This window comes from Crocodylus siamensis, chromosome 2 (assembly GCF_052110815.1).
Source record: "Crocodylus siamensis isolate JL-2025a chromosome 2, ASM5211081v1, whole genome shotgun sequence".
Classification (NCBI taxonomy): Eukaryota; Metazoa; Chordata; order Crocodylia; family Crocodylidae; genus Crocodylus; species Crocodylus siamensis.
This window is the reverse complement of record NC_143396.1, coordinates 222,126,520-222,149,459: the sequence shown is the minus strand read 5'-3', so window position 1 is coordinate 222,149,459 and position 22,940 is coordinate 222,126,520.

Here is a 22,940-nt window from a genome sequence, read left to right as displayed (position 1 = left end):
TGCCACCTATAAATGGTGGCCCCCCAGTATCGGGAGGTACCAGTTGTTCATGGTAAATATGGTAGCTGGGAGGAGCCATGGTCTGTCCCCAGACACAACAGCAGTAATGGATTTAACAGAACAAACAAAGCATCAACATTGTTAGGTATCATATGTTTGGAGAACATAGTGGTATCTGGTAAATTTGTTGGAACTGCTGTGTTAGGTCTCATATCTTAAGGAAATGAATTTTGCTTTTTTGATGGCCTCAACCTCAGCACAGAGCAGCTGGATTACCAATCCTTCCAGAGCCAAGAGAATTATCTAGCTAGATACATTTTAGGCTTTGGCCTCCTGACACTTGGCTAAGCTAAGATTTGCTTCAAAACAGTAGTGTACTTGTAATGGCATTTCTGAATAAAGCCATTTCATTTTCATTATGATTTTTTGTTCTTTATTCTAGGACCATTACAAAAATTAGCATTTGTCCTCCTTGGGATGGAGATAAAACAACATTGTAAAGGGGAAAGTTTTGTTTTCTATCTAATGCTTTTTTAATTTAGTGTTGCTTTATCTTTATTTAAGCTGTATTGCCCTTCCTGTTGCAACAACACCAGTGACTAAATGCCTTCATGTATGTCTTTCTACTTTGTTTACATCTTTTCTGACTCTTTTCCAATAGCTTCAAACTCAGGGATGGCCATCTTAGGCACAGGACATTTAGCACATATTTATTTAGATCATAGCTTACCATGCCATGTTAAAAGTTAGAACATGTTTTGAATAGTTGCATGGTAATGATTGCTACAATTTCTCAGCCTGCTCTGGATAGAGCTGGACCTGGCTCTCCCATCTGCCCCCTCCCCAAGCTGCCTTCAGCCCTCCAGTTTTGTTTGTCCTGATATTCAACCTTAAATTAAAACTTAAATTTTCTTTCTTAATCTCCTTCCATTATTTCTCATACATAATCTTTTGTCCTCTTTGGTGTCTAACTGTCTCTAACACCTGCAAAGAGGAAGCAGAAAAGATGAGAAGCTGGAGCAAAAAAGAAATAGTGGAAATGACTGGGAAAAAGAGAAATGGGCAATGGTCTGTTCCTATTGGCTAGGCTGGGGACAAGCAATGAGCAGATGGAAAAATAAAAATGTGGAAGAAAGCAAGAAAGAAGCAGTATGTGAATTATTTTTAATATTTTAACTATATTAAAAATAATGTAAATTACTTTTTCCAAACTTTCCCAAGGTGAGAACATGGGATATAGGGGGAAGAGAGAATGGCAGCTGTATGTTAACACTGGCAGAAGCAGTGTGCTACTTGCTTTCAATGAGTAGTTTTGCCCAATAAAAATTAATTCAATTTTCTTTGTAAATAGCAAGATTTTCACTTGACCTCCCTTCACTTCGCCCTGTTGCTGCTCTCATATTCTTAAAGCAGGTGTTAGCAGTGACTTTGGGTTTCAGCTGGTTGTAAGAAAAGCCCATTCATTTCTGCTCTGCTCATGCTGGTAGCTGAGAAATGCTGTTTGTCTGCTTTTTTGGAGTGTGCCCAGGGATGTTCTCAGGATCTCAGTCTCCAGCATGTGGCTGGGAGTGATGCTGGGTGTGCCAGGCCCTGCACTAACGCAATCACCTTTTTTTTTCTAGTAACAGAAACAATCCTTGCCCACTTGCTTCTAGACAGAGGTATGGGATCAGACCTACATCTAGGACCTGTGGGTGGTAGCAGGGTTCTTATCCTCTGTGGTTTGTAGCCTACACAAAGCTTGCTTATGGGCAGATGCTGGGATTTACTCCCAGACTCTACCAGGAAGGTGTGAAGGCATACCACATTGCCTAGTACTCAGGATATGTTGTCCCTTCCTGGACTTTCCTGGTATGTAGCAGAAGCACTTGGCCAACTCTAAGTAGGTGGAGGACTAATCCCCAAAATGACTTCCTCCTAACCCTCCATCCTTGCACCAGACATATCTAGGGCAATTTACTACAAACCTCTTTGTATTTGCATTCTCACCACACTCTGCATACTCATGCTGGGACCAGAGAAAATTTAGTCCCTTAGCTAATAATCAGCACCCAGGTGTTGGAGAAATAAATAAAATGTAAAGCTTAGTTAAACACAAATGTAAAAGATGAGCAGAAAATAAGCTGTCTCTCAATTCTGCCCCCCTCCCCCATGTCCTCAAATTATTTTTTCCACTGGATACTGGCTGGGGGTCTAGGGTCCTCTGCTTGCTAGGTACATCTGTCAGTCAGGCTACTGACATCAAAGGTACAGCTCTGTCTTTTGCTTTCATGTAAAAATAATCATATTGGAAAAACCATGCACGCACAGTTGTATCCCAGGTAACTATTTACTAAAACATGTTGCTACAAAGTATTTATTTTTAATCATTTTATTTATAAGTTATTACTAATGCATTTGTTTATATGGCTGTATAAAAATACACAATACAACACAGTACAGTAGATTAACTGTATAAAACAAAGGCCAGGTACAGACAGTACACATTAACTGGCCTAAGTGATCACAAATTGATCTAAACCTGTACCTGTATAGAAGTTCAGTGCACATAGATTGGTTTACAAATGGTGGAACCTGGTCTAAGGTACCACGTTCGATGTACACTTCAATCTAATCATTTTACATTAGACCGGTGAATTTAATTTCTGTACCAGATCCCCTATCAAGTCAAGATAGATCTCTGCCTGTTGGCACCTTAGTCTCCTTCGGAGCCCCCTGCAGCCTCTCCCCTTGTAGGAAGGTGTGCTAGCACTTGGCCTGCACTCAGCTGCTCCAGCTGAGCCAGCACAGGCTCTCTCATTATCCCCACCTCCTGCCTCCAGCCATCTGTCAGCACAGGCAGGCAGTGGGGGTTGGGGGGCAGGGGAAGGGAGGCATCAGTGTCCCTGCATGAGTCTGAGGACCTGGGCACTCAAATCTCCTGGCTGTGCTCCAGCACCCCGCCATTAAGCATCTCACAATGTACACACACACCTGATACTGAGTGCAGGAGAACCCTCACGCTCAGGCACAGCCCAGCCGGGGAACTCCATGCCCCCACGTTTGAGCACAGCCCCATGAAGCCCAACCCTGGGCCCCCATGCTCCCATGCTCTGGCACAGCCCCATGGAGCCTGACCCTGGCTGCTACGGGTGGCCATCATACAGGACATTCTGGTTCTCTGCTACTCTGTCCTCTATAGATATGAAACTCGACGCCTTTATATCCTCTAGTTTTCTCTTCAAGAGGGGGTTGGGGGTGTGCTCAGCCATACCCAACAGCCAATCAGGCACTCAGCTATGCTCAGCGGGCTCTGGCAGCCTGGGGAGCCCACAGGGCATGTTGGGAGATGTGCAGGAGAACCCCTAACCTGCTGGCCTCTGCCAGTGCAGGCAGCCTGCATGTGCCTTGCCACTAAAAGGGGAAAGTATGTTCTGTTTGCTACCCATCTAAACTAGGCTGCTTACAGAAACTTGTGTAGGTTAGATTGATTCGTCCTCAGGCTTTTTGAATGGCTGTACTTGGCCAAACTTCTGGCAAGTAGCTGTAGGTCTTCCTAGTTTGCTGGAGCATAGCCTTCAGACAATGAACTGGGGGAATAGCTATTTTTATGCAGCTCACATAGCCCTACTAAGGATAATCCCTGCACATAAGTGATTCAGACATGGCCTTTCATGTTTTCAGAGAGAACAGACAGCAGCAGGGGAAATTTCCCCACTCTCAGACAGAGACTGGGAGAGAAACTTGTACATTTAAATGCTGCTGCAGGGCCATTACAGAAATAGGTGTATGCTATTAGAGTCACTTGGTGGGCGAGAAGCAACAGCTTCTGCATTTCAGTTAGACCAGGATGTCAAAATTAGCTAGCTGATCCGTAGGCTGGACTGGACCCACAGACTGATCCACATTCCAGTCATGGTCCAGCCACCGTGAAGCAGTGCTGCTTGGTCCCGGAGCTGCATATGGCAGCTGTTCCATGGGCACGGCACAGGCCATCCAGTGCACCCCACATACTGTCTGTGGGTCTCTCATTCAGAGACCCACAGACAGCATCAGAGGCCAGACGATACAGCTCTACAGGCTCAATCTAGCCCACAAGCTGTATCTTTGACACCCGTGGGTTAGACTATCTCAGTTTAGAAAGGAGGCAGAAAATACCAGGTGGCGTCAGGTTTAAAGCAAAATGTCAAATCTCTTGTGGGAGTTTGGTTCTAGGCCACTCCGCTGTTCACTTCATTGCTTATTTCCAGTGTCTTTCTTTCTACTGTTGCATTTTTGCTTGTGCAGCAAAGGAAGCAAATCTGAGATTGGGGAGACCAGGCTTCCAGGGTTCATCTAGGCCAGTGTTTCCCAAGCTTTTAATACGTGGGGCACATATTTTTCTGGATTAAAACTGGAAGCACAAAAAGGTATGGGTGTGATATTATATTTTCATATGACATATTGAGTTCCCCTGCCAAAGGAAATTATGCCAGTGCTGAGATATACTATTAAAAACATAACTTCATAACTTGGCTGAATTTTGTGCAACCCCAGTGAAAATCTAGATCTAAAAACTGGATTTAAATTCAGAAAGAGTACAGAGGAGGGCCTTGAGGTCGAAAAAGTTGAGAATCACTGGCCTAGCTGGTGCCACTTAAGGGCAACCGGGGTAGGACTTCAACCTGTTTTCCCTGCTCTTTCCACTGTCTGCCCCCTGCCCCCCAACCCCTGGTCTGTATCTCAGGAGGCAAGAGCAGCTCAACTGCATGGGAGGAGTGGAGGGGATCAGTTGGACTGCGAGGTATGGCTCCGTCTACACATCCAGCTGCTCACTGTAGAATGCACTGCTGGAAGTATGGGGTGACTGCCTAGAGGTGGGGAAAGGGGCAGGCAGCAGCAGTGGCAACAGAAAACAGAGGAGCAGCTGCAGGCATTGCTGGAGTAGATGAGGCAGGTGCTGGGTGCTGGACAAGGGAGAAGTGCATTTACCTTCTCACACAAGGGGATCTTGTGGCATGTTAGTGTGCTGCAGCATGCTTCTGGGAATCACTAGTCTAGGCACTGTTTATGAGAGGGCATTCCACCAGCTGAGAATCTGGCCTGGTGTTTCAACAATCAGTGTGTCCCCAGCCATCAAATTTATAGATGGATAAAAAGTAGAAATATGCTTGCAGAGAACTGGGAGGCCCAAATAGAAGGCAATCTCTTTTTTTCATGGCATTTCAGGTTCTGGTTGGTGGAAATACGAGGAATGCAGTTCTTGTTATTTCCTTCCCATAAATGGCTCTCTGAAAAAAGAATAAAAATGTTCAGCTGTGAGTTTAATTTCCTTTAACACTGAGATTTTTAAGAGTTCTTTAACAACTATTTGTGAGTGTTGAAGCAAAGATCTGAATACATTTCTTGTGTTTTCCTGCTGCTGACTTTTCAGGGGAAGCCTTACTAGGTAGCTTGGCATCAAAATTTTTCCTGGGTAGCCCATATGCTTCTTTATTTAAGGAATAAACACCTTTTAATAAAGCTTCTTATGGGAGCCCCCAGGCAAAAGGAAAACCCTTCTCTCTGTGAGGGGAGGAGGGGAGAAGAGTCTTTGCCCTTTCTCCCCTTATTCAGGGGAAGGATAAAGCAAAAGAACTGCAGTGCTCTTTACTGTGCCTCAGCAGCTCTGGTGTCACTTCAGCTCTTTTACTGAACACCTCTGTGATGCTTTAAAGTGTTCAGAGTAAGCATTTTATTTAGCTGTAAGGAAGTAGCTCTAGTATGTTAATTTCCTGTCCACTGGGCTCCTCAAAGAGCTTGGTGTGGCTCCTAAGTACAGAAGACATACCTCAAGCTGCTGTATAATTAACTCAACAATTATAAAAGCAATAAATGCATGATTGCTCTTTTTATTAATACATTAAAAAGGAGATGTGTAATTGGCACTTTAACAAGTCGGCAGCAGCAAATTAGATGCTAATATGATTATGAAATGACAGTTACTGTTAGCAGATAATTGGCATCACCTCCCTGCAGCCCCATTCCCTGGACTTTTTGGGAACCTTCTACCAATGGGAGTGTAACAAGTTTAAAAATTTTGCAAATATAAGTTAATTAAAAAACTATTGTAAAGCAGCTCTTAAGTGCCTGAGCAATACGGCTTGGGGTTTGCAATAAATAATTAAGTCCTCTAGGATATTACTACACTAAAAGATCCCATTTGAAACACGGGCATCATTACACCTGCCAATAACATCTCTGATAACCTGGGAAAGCTATTCATGACTACATGGCAGGTTAGGGGAGGAACCAAATAATAGTGGGAATAACCCAAGCACAGGATGGGATTTTATGTTAGTGGATAGGAACAGAAAATTGGGCTAAGGATGATACACTTATGTTTTTACACTCTTTAATCGCCACAGCTAGTCAAAGGTTTTTTGGTGATAACTTTTATGGGACCAACTAGGAGCGATGTTTTGGGGCACAGAATGCCATTCCTCAGGTCTGAGAGAGAAGCACAGCTTATCAGGAACTCTGTCTCCTGTGTTGTTTCAAATATTTGCAACAACAAATGCAGCCCAATTATTATATTAGGGGACTAGCTCAGTAAAGATAAAAACAAAATATTATTTCTTGATGGACTCCTTTGAGGTGGAGGGAAGTGGGGAGGGGTGTCAAAGCCCTGACCACCCTTAGCTTCTGAGTGTAGTAAGCTGCACAGAACATGGATTTTTTTTTTTAACACATGGGGCACGTCTACATGTGCATTAATGTGCCGTTGCTGCTGCACATTAAGTTTAGTACCTCTAATATGAGGTACTACATAAATGTTCAGTAGCCAGCTCTAATGCACAGTAGCAATGGCTCACAGTCTTTTTGTGACACTTAATGTTCAGTAGATTAATTCTACTGCGCAGTAGCTCATTAGCATGGTTTTGCCATGATGCGCTAATGCACAGTAGAATTAATCTACCGCGCATTAAACATGCTCAGCATGTGGAATAAGGTGCTCAGATCTGATATAACCATGGCCAAAGTTGTTGGATACAGACCGGGCGTCTGGGTAATGGCATTTGCTTGGTGACTTTTGGGATGATTCCTCTTTCAGAGATTGATGATGCCTCCTCTACGCATATAACAGAGAAGAAGGGTAGACTTTCACCTCATCATCTGTAACTGCTTGCCTGTTTCAACAACAAATATACAGAAACATTTGTCTGATATAACTAGAAAGGCCCAGTGGTCCTCTTTGCCCCTGAAAAATTCCCTGGGGGAAGCACAGTTCTTCATAGCTGGAGCCAGGAGCCATTAGCAACAGCAGCACAAGAAAAGGGATTTTAGCAACTCTCTGCTAGCTCCCAGCAGTACTGTTTTGTAAAATCACCAGGGATCCCTGGAAACAGTCCTGTCCTTTGGGAAGAACAGCTTCATTTGCCTGCAAGTATGAATATTCAGGGATGGAGAATCTATAACCTCCCTACATGAGCTGTTCCAGTACTTGACTATCCCTATATTTAGAAAGCTGTTTCTGAAGTCTAACTTAGTTCTTCCTTGTTATGATTTAAGCCTCTTACTACTTGTCCTGTCTCTTGTGAACAATTTATAGCCTTCGCCTTTGCAATAACCTTTTATGTGTTTGAAGATGCATATCTTCTCCTTGGTTAGTCTTCTCTAGACTATACAAAATCTTTCCTCACTGCTCATATTTCTAGATTGCTCATCATTTTTGTTGGCCTCCTTTGGACTTTCTAATTGGTTCCAGTCCTTTTTGAAGGGTTATGCTTAAAACTGGAAACGGTTTTAAATCCTGAGCTGACAATACTAAGAGAAGAAGTAGACATGAAAGAGGAGGTGTGTGTGGGGGGGGCTTATATATACTAAGTGTAAACAAAGCAAAAAAGGCTGCAGAAAAGGAAAGAGAGCCTAAAAATTGTAATGGGAGAAAAAGCAGAAAATAAGAGAATATGGCTAAAAGTTGAGAAACTTTGAAAGAGAAGAAAGAAAGGTAGGTAGAATAAAAACACTTAGGGGGGATTAGAAAGGGACAAGGGGAGGAGAGGGGAAACAAGGAATTATTCATCGATTCATAGATCTTGATCAGGGGCCTGGAACACAAGACTTATGAGGAAAGGCTGAAAGAACTAGGGTTATTTAGCCTGCGGAAGAGAAGAGTGAGGGGAAAATTGATAACAGTATACAAGAGGCATACATCAGGGTCTGGGTGAGCATCTATTCACTAAGGCACCCCAGGGGAAGACAAGAACCAATGGACACAAACTGCTAGAAGATCTCTTCAGATTGGACATAAGGACGAGGGACAGACATTCAAAAAGCCTCAGCCTGAATTGATTCAATCTTTGCAGGTTAGTCTAACTTGGCTAGGCTGAATCACTTTGTAACTGCACAGACATCCCAGAAATTCAGGCACATGTCTACAGTGGCTCAGGTTAGAAGCTGGGGGGAGGGAGTAAAGCAGCCCTCCCTTCCCTGGTACAGAGCTGAGCTGAAAGGGGTGTGACCAGGCCCCAGCAGGATTAGGGAGAGGTTCGCCCCCTCCTTGAATCATAACAGAGCATTTATCAGCTGTGTTATCAGCATTTATCACCCCATTAGAAAACAAACAGTCTCTCATTAGTTCAAACTCTTTTTAAACAAAGAAGGAATGGAGGGATATTACCAGCTGAGCTTTGATTAGCCACAGCACAGACTATAGTCAGCATGTTGTGTGCTAGCTAATGCTGCGGTGTTTGTATAAGGCAGAAGGGACAGGGGATCCCTGCTTAAGCAAGGAATGGGGAGGGGAGAGGGAAAGCGGGGGAAGGCAGGAGGAAATGAGGCAAATGTTGCTGTGCCTGCAAGTCGCTACCTGAGTTGCAGCCAGGGAGCAGAAAGCCAGCCCTGCTGTGGAGCAGGGAGCCCCACCCAGCCCAGAGAGCATGTCGGGATGCTAGGGGAGTCTGATTTAGCTTAAATCAGCAAGGGGTCTGGGACAGACATTGCATAAACTGCTATGACCCAGATCAGTTAAGTCTGATACTACATTCAACCAGGTTTATCTCAAACTGGTTTCCGCCATTTTCAAATTGGTTTATGTGCACTGAACACTCATTCTGTTACAGGTTTAAACCAGTTTCTGATCACTTAGACCAGTTTATGTGTAATGTCTGTCCCTAGCCAAAGAGAAACTTCTTTACAATTTGAGTGCCTAGAGTCTGGAACAGACTCCCACCAGAGGTGGTACAATCACCTGCTCTGGAGATCGTTAAAAAACGTTTTGACACACACCTTGCTGGGGTCATCTGATTCCAGCAGTTTTCCTGCCCAAGTACAGGAATGATCTCATGAGGTCCCTTCCAACTCCCAACACCTGTAAAATCAGGTTGAGGGAATACATACATTGAGAAAGTCAAGGAGAGACAGACTTTGGGTATACTATAGAATGAAGGAGAAAGAAAAAAAGAAAATGGAAGAAAAATGAAAATGGGAGGAGGCACAAAAACAAGGAAAATGTAGTAACATGTATTTTAATCCTTAATTCTTCCATTGTATTTTAGGAAAGGCTTTATTTTACATGGGCCTTACGACACGCTAAATAGGACACTCTAACAGTATAGGCTGGGATGGCTGTAACTATTAGTACAGCTTTCAGGGAGGCATGGCTACAAAGATTAGGATATGGTAGACTCTAAGAAAATATGTTTCCAGTTTGCTCCTCTTGCAGCCAAGACATAGTTCTGGGTTTTTAGGGTGCTTATACATGTGTTGGATATCTGTTCCAATGTGTGCTAATTAGCATGCTCCAGCAGCCTCCACATCACGTATATTCAGCATCCCCATGCTTCAGAATGACTGTAGAGGTGCTTTAACTAAAACTCATTGAATGAGCTTTAGTTAAGTTCCCCTGCCACCATTTTGAAGCATGGGATGCTGCATACACATGATGCTGTGAGTGTTTTAATTAGAGCATCTTTGAGAGCCGCTCTAATTAAAGCACCCCTGCTCCACCCCAGAGCACATATAAAGACTCCATTAGATTCCTGCCATCCAATACTATTAGCCATCAATGGCTAGGATCCAGAATAACCTGGATAGATTGGAAAATAGTATGCAGTCAACTAAATGAAGTTCAGCAAGGACAAATGCAAAGTCCTGCACTTGGGATAGAGTAAGTGCATGCCCAAATACAGACTGAGGAATGATTGTCTAGGCTTTAATACTAATTATTAAATTAGAGGTTAAAGTGGACCATAAAATGAATATGAGACAAGTGTGCTCCTGTTGTAAAAGAAAAGCCAACAGTATACCGGGTGGCATCAACCAGAGTGTCTCTTGCAAATCAAGGGAAGTAACTCTTCCACTCTGTTCAGCACTGGTGAGGCCTCACTTGAAGTAGTGTATCTAGTTTTGAGCTCAACACTTCAAGAAGGATGCATATAGCTTTGAAAATGTCCAGTGCAGAGCAACAAAAACTATTAGAGGGATGGGAAGCAAAACTTATGAGGAAAAACTGAAAGAATTAGGATGAATTAGTCTGAAGAAGGGAAGACTGATGTGAGGATTTGATAAATCTTCAAATACCTGAAGGACAGTTTAAAGAGAGGCTGGAGATAGGCCTTTCTCTGTGTTCATAGTTGACAGGACTAGGAGCAATGGCCTCAAGCTACTGGAGGGGAAATTTAGGTTGGCAATCAGCAGGAACTGTATGACTATGAAGATGGTCAAACATTGGAACAGGCTACTTAGAGAAGCGGTGGAATAGCCATCTCTGGAAATCTTCAAGAGCAGGTTGGACAAATGCCTGGCTAGGATGGCTTAGATATCTACCCTGCCTTCTGGGATGTTTAGTTAGGGAGCAGGGCACTGGATTAGATGACTTCTTGAGATCCTTTCCAGCCCTACTTTCCTATGATCCCTGGCTGCTATGGAAATCCATACGACCTCAGGATACTTTGTATACATTCTGCAAGACTAGAGATGAATGAGCTAAGCATTAACTAGTTAATAATCACCTTGTACACAATATTAATAATCACCTCTTATGCAACATAGTCAGTATGATATTCATTTAATCTGAAATTTGTGAATGCAGGAGAGGTTTCTGGAAATGCCTATTGGATTTGGTATGTCCTGCTTCTTTCCACTTCTCAGTTGCTATCACCTTGCAAATGTGTAAATCTTCCATGGGTCACATAAGAGGATACTGCTGCCCATTTCTGATCTATCATTTGGCTGCTTTGGTTTGCTGCCTTTTATATAAGACTTTCTACCTCATGGAGACAAAAGGTAGGTTATCATGAAAACCATTCCAGACAGTTTATCCTCCAGGTGTTTCATTTTTCAAGTCAGTGTCTTAACGCCTGACTCCTGTGATTAGTTTTTTATCTTTTGTTCTGAAGGACAAATGCCAGGGGCCTGGGTTTTTTTAATTTCCAATACAGCTTAATCATCTTCTGAAAATGATAGAAAAGCAGCAATGATTTGTTAAAAGAATTCTAATATTCCTAACAACAATCTTCAAAGATAGATACATGTAAGATGCTAAATCTAGGTTAATTATGAAAGGAAAAAAGTATTAAAGCATTTTATTTGTTTTTTTCAATCATGAAAATCAGGAATGCCATAGCTAGGGTTCTACAAAGAACCTTATCTTTGACCTTTGCCTATCTAATAACAATCTGTTTAAAACAACTCTTTTATAGTCCTTTCCACTGTAGAGATGGTTAAAATATTTTTAAAAAATTAAAATTTCAATGAGACTATTTCAACCCACTCAGTCTAACAACTCTACTTCCATACTATGGTACTTCTTTTGAATTTTCTGGATAGACTACAAACTATATAAATTCCATAAAAAACCACAATCCTCTTCTTGCATGTGGATCGATAGCCCAGACACAGTCTTCTGCTGTACTTAGCCATACACCGACAACAAGAATAGATTCCTTATCCTCCATACATATCCAACAGATGACACTCTAAGGGTCACTCTACACATTGACCTACAGTGACTCGGTGGGCCTACATGTGATCGCCAGCTAAATCACCATAGTGGCACACTTCCCTGGTGTAGCACGCTGTTATAGCAGCATAGCAGCAAATGCTACCTGTGCACAATGTGCACGGTGCAGTGACTGCTCATAGTGTGCCATGCTTTAGTAACTTTAAAAGGAAGTACTAAAGCATGGTTCAGTAGCAACATTGCCATATGGCAATGTGTGGACGCGCCCTAAGATATATTTCAGCTGGACAGCCCGGCCTTTCTTTCATTCTCCAAAATATGTAGTAACTGATTTTCACAGTGTCTCAGAATGAGAAAACTCTGATTTTATGACACCTTTCTAGGCAGCCATCTATGTTGATAAAATTACAAACCCCAATACAAGTCTGATATTTGTGTCAGACTGCTTAAACTGCCTGCAAAATAAGGCCATGCAAATTATCCTGTAGTCACTGTGAATCCGAAGAGATACCATCTCAGTACCTTTCAGTAAAACACCATCTAGGACAGTATTATCAAAATTATAAGCTGGGTCCTGCAGGCCTCAGATATCCTAAAAGTGATACACATGGGTGGCTGTGATGGTGACATGTTACTGGAATAATTTGCACTGACTTTTTTTGAAGGGAGATTATCAGGTGGCTGGAATAGATTCCTTGTGAAAGCAGCTGGAATTAGACCGTAGCCGATATGCTGTTGTGGTTTGGGTTGAACCTTATTGAGACTGATAGATTTAATTGCTGTCCTTCATGTCAGATAACTATAAGAGACTGTTAAGCACATGATTCCACTCAAAACAAGGGCAAATGCAAAGCTGTTCAGGTGGAGAGGCTTTGGCAGGGTACATTTGGAAAGGGAGATGTGCATAGATGAGAAGGGACAATGCCCAAAGAAACCAGAAAGCCTGACAGTGTGACCAACATGTGCAACCTTGTGAGAGGACTTTGCAGTCAGGGTGGTGGCTGAGAGAGCTGTGGGACATGGAGCAGGAAAGTAACCTCTTTCCCCCTCTCCCCCACCTTTTTGTTTTCCTGGTGGTCAAGACAACAGGCCCTGTGAATACAGTTACAGCAAACATTATCACACATGCCTAGCTAATCAATAATTTATCTTCTTAAATGGAGTAACTTTCAAGAACCTGAATTTTGAACAGTTGCTCAGATCAAAAAGGCATAATGATAATTTAGCCTGGGTTTTGCTTTTTGCTCAGTGGCCAAAATGTACTAGGGGTGAAGTGGAAATGTCTGTCAATTCATACTTAGAAGAAAGGTCTGAAAAATAAAGCACAGTTATTAATTTTTGTTATTATTTTGAGTGGCCAAATGCCATCCCAGGCACCTCGTGACACAAATACAAATATTATCCTTGTTGTCAGTACAGGTTGCAAACAGTTTTGTAAATATGGATCATACCATCCTGTGATCTTTGAGCTCTGCTATAACTTGAGCCATAAACAAACTGGGAACATCTACATGTGCGTTTAATGCAGAACCAGTTTACTCACAAGTAATAAGGCCATGGAAATTTGGTGCCAATCTGTGGGAGCAGATTTGCTGTCAATTGTCTCCCATTTCCTGGGGCCCTGAAATAGGCCCCTGCTGCCACCGGGGGGGGGGGGGTGGTGGGAGGAGCTCCAGGCTCCAGCTGCAGCTACCAGCAGCTGGCAGCTCTCTTCAAAACCCAGCCCCGCTTGCTGCTCCCTGGCCAGCCACTTCCCTGGCCAGGAGCAGCATGCACAGTGCAGGCACAGCATGCAGTAGCACTCTCCTGGCTGTCTCTGCCTCCCCATGACATGGCTATTCCTGCCCCTGCCTCTGGCAATGACGACCTGTGTTCCACACTCCTGCTGGCCAACATGCTGGCCTTCCTGGCCACTGACTGCTGGCTGGCCCATGGCCATCTAACCCCTCCCAGTTTCCCTATGTACAGTGACCACCTGCCCGCCTGCTGCATGCTATCCTAGGGCTGCTGCCGCACACCTGCCACCTTGACCCCATCTGCCTGGCTGGACCCTGGCAGGGACACCAGTGACAGGCTCCAGGATGCTGTCACCCTCCTGGGCCTCTAGCTCCACTGCCTTTGGGCCACTGGGCCAGCCAGGACTGGTGGCTGAACATCGTCCAGCAGACCTGGGGCAATGACCAGTGGCTCGACCACCTTCTGGGATCTCCTGAAGAAGCTCCAGCCACACCTGGAGTGGCAGGACACCGCCACACATCTGCCTCTTCTTGCAGACACCCAGCTGGCCCTTGCCCTGCTCCAGTTGATCACACCTGTCAGCCTGTAGAGTGTCAGCCACTTGTTTGGCATGGGCAAGACCACAGCTGGGGAGGCCATCCTGGAGGTACGTGGCACCCTCCAGGACATGCTGAAGCACACTATTCTCTGTGTGCACAACCCCCTGGTGGTGGTGTGGGGCTCTGTGCCCTGGGATTCCCCCAGTGCATCAGAGCCCTGGACAGGACCCACATCCCCATCACCTGCCCGCCCCATAAAGACTGCCCCTATTATAGCCAGAAGGGCTTTCACTCCATGGTGCTCCAGGCTGGTGTGGACCACTGAGGTGCCTTCACACACGAGTGCTGGCTGGGTGGGCAGTACCCAAGATGTCCGTGTCTTCCAAAACTCTCACCTGTCAAGCCTGCTGGAGAGTTGGCACTTCACGCTGGGGTGCTGCAGCTGGGCACCATGGTGGTTCCACCACTCCTCATCAGGGAACCTGCCTACTCTCTCCCGCTGTGGCTCATGTGGCTCTACACTGGTCACCTACACCCCCACCAGGCCCACTTTAATCACTGCCTGGGCCAGACCTGCATGCTGGTGGAGTGCGCCTTTGGTCATCTGAAGGGATGTTGGTGCATCCTCACTGCTCACTTCAGGTTCTCTAAGGACAATTCCCCCAGGTCATTGTCACAGCTTGTGTGATGCATAACATCTGCGAGGCCTGGGGAGAGGTGTTCTGTGTGGCATGGGCAGAGGAGATGCAGCAGGCGGAGGTCACCTGGCAGTGAGAGCACAACTTGTGGCAGCAGCAGCCCCCCCCCCGAAGCCCCAGGACAGCTGCACATCCACCAGCTGGGGCCAGGGCACCAGGTGTGCAAGGCACTGGCCAACTACATCCTTTAGCACTCCCCACTCTAGCCTGTCTGCATTGCCACACACAGATCCCCCTCCCCACCCACCCCCAGTATCACATTCATTGCAGATACATCTCAGAAGAATAAGTTTTTATTTCCTTCACATCAACCAGAAGTCCCCTCCCCTCTTCGTCCCCAGCAAACAGAGCCTACCCCCTCCCTCCCCAACAAAGAACCCCCTTCCCCTTTCTGTTCCCAACAAAGAGCCCCTCCACCATCCACCTCACCCACCAACACTAAAAAACCTTCTTCCCCACGAAAACTATGTATAATGTACTTCATGTGCTGTCCCAGGGTGGGAGGCTGAGGCACTGCTCTGTAGCGCCTGCAGACTCAGGGCAGGTGGAGCTGGCTCTGGCAGCTAGAAGCCGCCTGAAGCTGGGCCTGGGTTCTGGCAGGCTTGGCTGGAGCCTGCAGCCCCAGGCAGTTGCACTGGGGCAACAGGCCTGCAGCCGGCCTAGGAGATATAGGGACCTGGAGTGCCCTCAGGCTCCCTGCTGGTATGCCCAGGGCTCAAAATGCCTGTAGGCTTTTAAAGGCCATAGAGGCAGCCCAACCCTGGGGCAGGAGAGGCTCCCATCCCGGGGCCCTGGGGCTAGCCTGAGGCTGCCTCCCTAGTAGCTGGGCTGACCTGGGAGCAAATTTTTACCCAGGTCATGTCTACACATATGTTACTGCACAGTAACTAATCATGAGTAAGCTTGATACTTGCATTTGCAGGTATGTAATTAACTCATAATTAGGGGTTTTTACTGCACAGTGTGCACACATGCAGACCTATGCACTTACTGCACAGTAAACTACACTACTATGCAGTTAAGTGTCTCATGCAGACATGCCCACTGTTGTTAACGAATATTACACAGGGTGGATGGGTGAACAAAATGTAAACAGACTATTGGGTCATTCCAACCAATGTGAGAAGTTTATTGATTAATTGACAAAGCAAGATTAGTAGCCGAGAATAAGATCAATCTTATGGGACAGGGCTTGACTGCTGTGAAGCTGGCCAGGCTCACAGTCTCCACAGCAGGGGGTCCTCCAAGCAGTCCGGAAGGCAAGCAGTCTAACAGGTGTCTCACAGAAGTTCCCAAATGTCCCCCCTGCCCCGACTGGTATTATTTAGTTAGTTAGTTAGTTTCACTGAAACTTTTAGAACTGGAATAGACCAGATCTCTTGTGGACCAGAAAAGTGTCAATTAGTTAAAATTAGTATCTTTGAGAAAGCAACAAGGACCAAAAAGGAGACTTTCTTATTTCATTTTCCTTTCCATTTACACTAGTTTGTTACCTCTATACTTCAGTTTATGGCTTGATAAGGCTGCTTTGTTCTTATAACTTATCCACAAATTCTAACAAAAATCTTTCTATTACAGCAAAGTAATATTCAGCATATTTGGATACATCAATCACTACTTATGGTCCTTTTGTATAGTGTTCCCAGCTTTTACAGACTTTAACCAAGTGTCTGCTGCTCACTTTGAAATGTAAATGTAGCTCTCTCTGCTTTATGTCACAGCAACCCGTTTAAGCAGTCTGGCACCTGTTCCCTGCTACAGGTCTGTTGTGTAGCTCTAGTCAGTTAAAGGGCTCACACGTGTCATGACTGTGCTAGGTCTTTGCCAGCACTGTATAAGTAGTGAAAATTCAAGCCAGAGGGACCACAGCCTTTCAGTTAAACAGTGAACCAAACAGTTGAAAGACAAAAAAAATATTTCAAATGGAATGAAATGTCTTTGTTTTCAAGGTTTTTTAAAGGATTAGAAGGCTGCTCCCCCCTCCGCCATGCTCCAGTTGTTCCCCCCCAGTCCATGCTCTGGCTGCTCGCCACACCCTCCTTTCAGTTTCATATTTTCTGGACAGGCGGTGGGGTGGAGTGCTGCCATGACAGTGGGGACGGAGGGGACAGAGTCCCCTGGCTTTGCTCCCTGGAGCCAGTGGCAATGGAGCAGACAGAACAGGGAGGTGAGGCCTCTGAGCCGAACGGGCATGGGGGGAGCAGGCCTGGCCAACATTGGTGGAGGGAAGTGGGGGGAGGTTGGGGGGAGCAGCCTTGGCCCTGGGCCTCTGCCCCTGCACACCCCTTCCCCCCCATCATTCTTGATGGGCAATTTGCTAGTTTTTTCATGAAAGCGATTTGGCCAAATCAACATGAATTTGTGATTTTTTTCAGTCAAGCTGAGCCTGCACAAAATACGCACACATACACACACACGTATACATGTGCATGTGTATTTTTTGTTAAAGAATGTGGATTCACTTTTTGTCCAGCTTGAGTGGCAGCAGGCTGATTTGAAAAACATACCTTCCTTATTATGGAAAGATTCAGCACTTCTGGACAACCTGTGACAACTAAAGCCAGCAGAGCATTGCTTTCTCTCAGCTTGCCATTAACTTTTCTATACAAACTGATTACAGCTGTAGCAAATTGAAATGCAGCACTGTGGGAGAGTGTACTTATCTTTAATGGTATTTTTTAAATCTCCTTGATTTAAACAGTGTCCATGATTATTTAAATGTTTCAGAATCTTTGATCCTATTGTCAACAAAGTGTTGGTTAAAAAATGTAGACCTTGGCAGAGAAGTTTAGTAATAGAAGTTATAATTTAGGGTACATATAGATGTTCAAGGAGGTTAGAGGGAGATTTGATTATGTTAAAAATGGCCACCTGATCTAACTTAGTTCTCCCAGGTGTGGATATTACACTTAGATCCCTAGTTAGGTTGATCTAAGTTCTAACTGTACAGAAGTTCAGGAAGGTTAGACTGGTCTAAAAATGGCTAACCCAATCTAAGTTAACTGTACCTCAGAGGTAGTCTAACTTAGTTTGGGTCAAACAAGACTGATCTAAATGAACTTCTGTACAGTTCCCAGCACAGGCCCAGGGCTGAGAAAGCCCAGCTGCTGGTTCCAGTCCCCAGGCTGCACTTTTCCTAATCCTCTGCAAGCACCAGGCTAGTTTGGGCTAGTGCTGTTTTTTCCAGCATTCACCAGTGTTGGGAACCAAGGAAGTAAATTGAGGTTGTGGGAAGGGGTGGATGGTATCAGGGCAGTTGATTCTTCACCCTCCCAAGCTTCACTGCTAGTGCCCCAATCCCACCAAAGCTTCCCAGACTCCACTAACCCCGCTGTGGACCCACCAGCCCTCCAAATACCCCCACACTCTCTGCAGACTCTGCTAGCCCCCTCAATTCCCCCAAAACTCCCACATACCCCACTTTCCCCCCATTTCCTCCAAAACCTCCAGGAACCTACCAACCCCCCTGAAGATCCTGTTAGCACTCTGATTCTTCCAACCCCACTCTGTAGATCCCACTAGCCTCCCAATCCTCCCAAGCCTCCCGCCTACTTCTGCTCCTGCTAGCCCCTCCCTCACAACTTACCTTAGATGGGTTGGCCATTTTTAACTCAATCTAGCCTCCCACTATCCTCCCCTAATGTCTGTATGTACCCCTAGAGATGCTCTGTAACAGGAGAATGAGGAAGTTGGGAACTAGGAGATGGTCCCTCAGCTAGGTAGCAGCTAGCTAGTTAGGGACAAAGTGTCTGCAGAGGTTGTCTAGTACTCCACAATTGAAGTTTGTTGTTTAGGTCTTCTTATTCATGAATACATGTGTTTATTAAACCCAAGTATCACTACATGGTGGCAGAAGTGACAAAGGAGAAAAGACTTGAAAGAATTTGAGTTCCACACTGAAAAAAGTTGGAAACAGAGCAAGTGGAGCAATGGAGAAGGACAAGGGCCATTGTAAGTGATCTTCCTGTAGAGTTATTTTAAGTAAATAGACATTTAGTCATGTAAGTGTTGCAACCTCTACCTGCCATTTTGTCAGGCAATATAGCGGAGAACTAGAGAGTGTTCAGACAGGTTTGGGTGGTACCTAGCAGCCATAGGGGCAGAAGAGAAAAATGACAGTCAGATCCTTAATCTTATTGCCTATTGTGGGGGAGGAGGTCCTATTTGTGTACCACACTTTTATTTGTGAAAAAGGCCAAAATATGCAATTAAATGTAGTACTGTCCATATTTGATGCATGCCAGAAAAGAATGAGACCCTTAAAAGAAACAATTTTTTTACATGCAGACAAATGAGAAGAAAGTATAGATGTTTCTGAGCTAAAGAGACTGAGTAAGAATCGTGTATTTGAGAACTTGACAGAATTTATGATTAGAGATAGGCTTATTTGTGGTATTGCAGACACTGCATTACAAGAAAGGCTGTTGTGTGAGGGAGACTTGTCTTTAGAAAAGACTGTCCAAATGTGCAGGGCGGCTGAAACTGTGAAGTCCCAGACTGCAGAGGGAAAGGGAAGGAACATGCAGTAGGCATGAAAGAATATAGCCAGAAAAAGCCACCTCACAGGTTGGAATTTTCCTTGGGGCTGGGGGTAGGGCAGAGAGAGAGAGAGATAGAAGCCGCATATGCAGAAAACATGGAAAGCCCCAAACACTGTGCTGCATTTGAAGAGGTTTTTTAATTGTAACAAGAGGAACCATTCTGTCAAGTGCTACAGATCCTAAACATGAAAACACAAAAATGTCAAGTACATACAACTGAGAGCATACTGAAAGAATTGTATATAGGTAGGTTAGAATCAAGCAAAACCAATGAGCAGGATTGGATTTTGCCAGTGGAATGCAGGGAACACTGGCTTCATTTAAACTGGATACTGCGGATCAGGATATTATTTTACCATAGCAGGAATATAGAAAGAAAAAACTGAAACCAAAAGTGAGACCAACAAATATTGAAATATCTGGCTATTTAGGAACACATATATTAGTGCAAGGGCGATGCACTGATAGCATCCAACATAAAAACAGAGTATACAAAGCTCTATTTGTGGTCATTGTAGTACCTCAGGAGGTGACACCAATTTGGGGTTTGGCACCTTGTAAAAAATGGAATCTAGTTAAACATGTGCTCAAAGTACAAGAAGACACAGTGCTTATGTCTCCTGATGATTAACATGGCCATCACAACCCAAATATGAATGAATTTCTTAGGAAAAAAATCAATTTTTCCAGAACACAAGAAGCAACGATGTCTGTGTGGCAAAAAATGTTTGGACACACATGCAAATGACATCATCCAGAAAGAGGAAAGTGGTTTCAGTTGTCTGTGGCTGATTCAGTTATCACTTGCCAAAATGACAAGTGAGAGCCAACTGGTAAAAAAACCCAACAGATTCCATGTAGCACTAGGAACAATGGCACTTCTTAGACATGCTGCTCCAACATGGCAACTGGATCTCAGCAGCAGAACTCAAGTCTGTCGAGACTTGGAGGAAAAGCTCCCATCAAAAAACATATTGGAAACTGGATCTGATACTTCTTTGGTGCAAGATGAAAGTGAAACCTTCTGAAAGACTCACAGAGTGAAAACAGATCTCACTTTTGTGATGCCATAATATTTTTTATGGCAGTACAGAGTGAAAGCAAATATGTCCATACCTTCTGTCACACCACAAGTGCTCACATTTGTGTCTGCAAAAGAAGGCGGTAAAAAATTGGGCCACTTTATTGTGGCCCACATCTCTTTGCTAATGGCTGAATAGCTCAGGCAGCATACAACTGCCAGGGGTCTCCAGCCTCTTTGGGGAAGGTGCTCCTCATACTTGAGAGGATTGGTTCTGCACAGTCCAGGAAGTCCCAAGCAAGATCGGTCCCCTCAAGCCTTGGGAGCACCTGCCTCATTTCCCCAGCTTACCAAGATGCATCCCTCCAGGGACGCGTCTGGTTAGGCAAGGAAAATCAGGACTTTGGGGTGCATTGGAAAAATGCACCCTTGGCAGTGTGGAGGACTTCCCCAGGGGCACCTGCAAGTGTGAATGGGGGCGAATCTCTCGTAGGGAGTTCCCCACTCCAAGTTTACAGCAAGTGCTCTGTGCAGCTGTCAGGAATGCGTGCTGGGTGGCCCCTCCCCCTTCCCCCGATGCTGTGCTTGCAGACATGCACAATCCCTTGCAGAAAGTCTGCAAATGCAGAGGGGGGGAGACCCCTGTTAAAGTCCTCCCCCCACCAAGCTTGCAGTCACTGGGCCCATCTATACGAGATGCTTACTGCAGTTGCCTAATTTGCTCCACAGTAAAATCTTTTGTTTCTATATGCACAGCCCTATTAGGCCACAGTAAACTAATTGACTGCTGTAGGTTAGTACTTTTAAATACAAGTACTATCTTGTGGCAGAGTTCGTTATTGTGCAGTGCCACATGTGTAGATGCTGACAGGGCTGGCTGGGATACGAGGATGCGTCAGTGTGGGGGCTCCCTGCTGGGTAGTCCTGCACTGAAGCACCTTTCTGCCCCAGCCAGCCCCTCCACAGCATGTTGAGCCAGGTTGGCACAGCCCAGGGCTGTTCTGACCTGATTCAACGTGCTGCAGTCCCAGGTGCATGTGTAAATACGATGCCCAAGATCAATAAAGTCCAGCACAATATGCGCTGGAGTTTATTCCTTTGCATTAATTTCATGTGTAGACACACCCTCTGTCAGGGGCAGCTAGCTAGTTAATGAGAGACAAAGAGTCTGCAGAGATTGCTTACTACTCCACTGTAACAGGGCGTCAGTAAACCCTGTTACTTAGAGATTGGAAACAGCCGCTGCCTGGGGGGGACAGGGGCAGAGGCTCAAGAGCGGCAAAAGGATGACAGTTAAGTGTAGCTGTCTGTGGAGAATCCCACACCAGGAAAGAATTAAGAAGAGCAGAGGCGGAGGATGGCGGCAATAAAAATGGACAGCTGGGAGGGGAACGGTGCCTGGGAGGGCATCAGGAGAGAAAGGGAAAGGCAGTAAACCAGGTAGAAACCTGACTGGGAGGATGCTGAACAAAGATTGACCACAACAGAGCCCCAGCACACCGGTAGGTGAGACCAGGGATTTCTACTTACCGTGGCAACTGGCTGCAGCGAAGATGGTCCAGGGAGTGAGTCCTAACCAACTTAGAAGAGAAAGAAAATTAGTATGGAGGAGGGTGACGCTACCCTACTCTGGATCCCTGCCAATGGGGATAGTTTCTGCTGCATTGGCATTTATGTTATTTGCTGTCTGGGCTGGGAAGAGCTAATAAACAAAACGGCTATTAAAACTTGAGCACAGGAACCATCTGATTTGTATCTCACTCAGGATTAATATTCCAACTTTTTCTCCCAAAGACATGGCAGGGTGTCACCGAGCGAGGCAGGGAGGGACAACATCCCCATAACATCCACAAATAAAGTTTGTTTAGTTTTTTCATTCATATATGCCTGTGTTTATTGAACGTGGTGACTACAGGAAGGGCAATAGTCCTTGTTTTCTCTTACCTGTAAGAGAACTCAGAGCATTATACTGGGTACCTGTTTATCTACTTTAAGTCTCTATCATGTGGGGTTACCAGAATGGTCTAGTCTGTTATGTCTCTTGTTCTATTTTTGAGCAACTCCAAGAAAATGCATTGGGATAACTGCAAACCTAAAATGGTGGTATTCTTTCAGAAATGCTTAGCTCTAGGTCATTTTTTCACCAAACCCATATGATGTACCAGTTTTGTTCTCCCATTATTAGACGTTGGGTTGGGTGAAGGTTGGTTGGATATATGTCAATTAAGATAAGACCTAAATAAGAGTAGGGGTCCAGGGAAACATAGGGAAAGCATTTTGACCCACACTTCCGAGATTTGCATGCTATTTATTATAAAATTTTTTAATCTAGGGATATTACTTAATACTGCACTGACCATAGAAGCACTTGTATTTGCCTAGAAGTCTGGTACTATCTGTAACAAGATACCCAAATTCATCACTTTGAGGCTTCAATGCAGCAGTGGACTCTCCATGCCCTTACAATATACTAGAAGTCTATCTCATTCAGTACAGCTTTTC